The following is a 2,500-nucleotide window of genomic DNA, read 5'->3' as shown; positions in this document are numbered from 1 at the left end:
AGGTACAGAGGTGACGAGGACAAATTACCGTTTAATGAGGGCACCAGTCTTTTAATATATAACGACTCCAGCGTTGTTAGTTGGTCAGGATGTTTAACATAATCAATTATTGTAAAATGTTCTTTTTGAATTTCAGTCTTGCATATTATTGAATTTCAGTCTTGCATATTATTGAGTGGTTTCTGATATTGGAAAATTCTGGTTGTTTTATCCTTTGACCTGTACGGAAGCTAAAGCCCAAATGGCTACAATATCTGACCCTCAGCAACCTCCGAGTCGATCCAACGTAAGAGCCCGGACATCCAGGGCATGTGAATTTATAAATAACGTTGGATCTCATGAAGGGCTGAAGGTGATCTTTAAAGTTAAAAAACGATCGAATAGTGCAAGGATTACTCGACACAAGCCTGACTTTGAGACAGGGAATTTCCTGTTCAATTATACGAGTGAGGTTTAAGATAAATTTTGAATCTGAAAAATACGGAACTGTAGCATAGAATATTTTCTTCGGTACATCAGAGTAGTTGATGATGGATGCAAAAATTTGGAAAGTACTTTGTTGGTGATTTTATGTACTATATCTTGTGGGAATGAATTGGCTTTGAAAAAGTTTGCCAAGAAAGTCATTTCGTTATGAAATATTTGCCATGAGGAAAAATATTTGAGAGCTCTATTAATCAGCGTATAGATGGTGTTGAGTTTAAATGAGTATTGGCAAGAGCTATAAAAGTTATTGGTTAAACCCGTATAAGTTCGTTTTTCTGTATACTTGGCCGTGGTGAAAATTCCGATGTTATTTTTCCCCAAATATCAGAAACCACTCAATAATATGCAAGACTGAAATTCAAAAAAGAACATTTTTACAATAATTGATTATGTTAAACATCCTGACCAACTAACAACGCAGGAGTCGTTATATATTAAAAGACTGGTGCCCTCATTAAACGGTAATTTGTCCTCGTCACCTCTGTACCTGGCATAGTTGTCGTCGCTTCTCTCTGCAAACTGTCTCATTCCATCTTCACCTCTGATCATGGACGGTTGGTGTTTTTTAGTAGTCTCTCTTTTTATTTACTGCTCTTTTTAATCTTATTTAGACTTTATTTTTAAAAATTGTGAATTCCTTTTAACTTTATGTGATTGTTTATAATATGTCTTTGTATTTTATTCACAGACTGATGATGCACACAGTTGTGCGAAACGTATCATATGTTAATAAACTTGGCCTTTTGAATCTGGTATCATGGACTCCTTCTGGACACATATATATATAATATAAAATATATATATATATATATATATATATATTATATATTATATTATATATTATATATATATATATATTATTAATATTATATCATCATCATCATCATATATCATAATCACCTTTAATCATCCAGAACACCTCTAAAATTAAATTTTAATGTTATATATTCATAGTTAAATCACTCATACCATTTTAGTTATCATCATCTTCAGCTCAGCATTATTGTTCTTTGTATGTATTTGCAAAAGAAAACATATATACCTGTCGTATGTATGTGTAAATCTTATTTCTTATCTAATTCACCAATAAAGAATTTTTCTATTTATTAACAATTCCACTTTTCTGGTTATAGCTTAGAAGATTGCTAATAACATTATTTCTAGAAGATGAAAAAAGCAGGGCATAGTAATGGCTACAGAACTAAGAAAAAAGAATCGCCTGATATTCTATGAGCGTGACATATGAATGAATTACCTAAACGTAATAGCTTACAGAGAAAAAGTGAGCACCAAGGTATAGATTATGTATTTTCCAAATAAGAAAATGATAAAAGTGGCAAGGTTTCAGCTACTGACAGTTTTACCAATGCAATCTGTCGTTCTTGTGATTGGGATTATCTAAAATTCACATTCTGCTTCTTGGAGTTCTAATGATTACACAAATAGATGGAACAAGCGGTTTATATGATTATAGGTTAACGATCATAGGAATTTGTGTTCTGTTATCAGGGTTCATTCAAAGAATTTTATCATTAAAATTATTTATCTCTAGCGGCATTGACATGTTTTCCAGTAGAACAAACCAAAAGGACATGGATAGAACAACAGGCAAAAATAGTAATACCATGCCCCACCTGGTCTGCTCCTTTTTTTTTTGAAAAGGTGGTAAATGGCTTATATCGATATATCAATAATACTCGTAATTAGGCTCTCCATACACACACACACACATATATATATGTATTTATATATATATATATATATATACTATATATATATATATATATATATGTATGTATATTATATATATATATATATATGTGTGTGTGTGTGTGTGTGTGTGTGTGTGTGTATACGAATCTTCAGAGGGTGTCCATGATACAAGTTGTAAAAGGATCAGGTTTATTAGTATGAAACGTTTCGCGCATGAAACATCTGTGCTTCATCAGTCTGTGAAAGAGCAATAAGACAAATAAATAACATACAAAACTATAAAACACAAACAGAACTCATG

This window comes from Macrobrachium nipponense, chromosome 4 (assembly GCF_015104395.2).
Source record: "Macrobrachium nipponense isolate FS-2020 chromosome 4, ASM1510439v2, whole genome shotgun sequence".
Lineage (NCBI taxonomy): Eukaryota > Metazoa > Arthropoda > Malacostraca > Decapoda > Palaemonidae > Macrobrachium > Macrobrachium nipponense.
The sequence above is the reverse complement of the archived record's forward strand: the minus strand, read 5'-3'. Positions refer to the sequence as shown.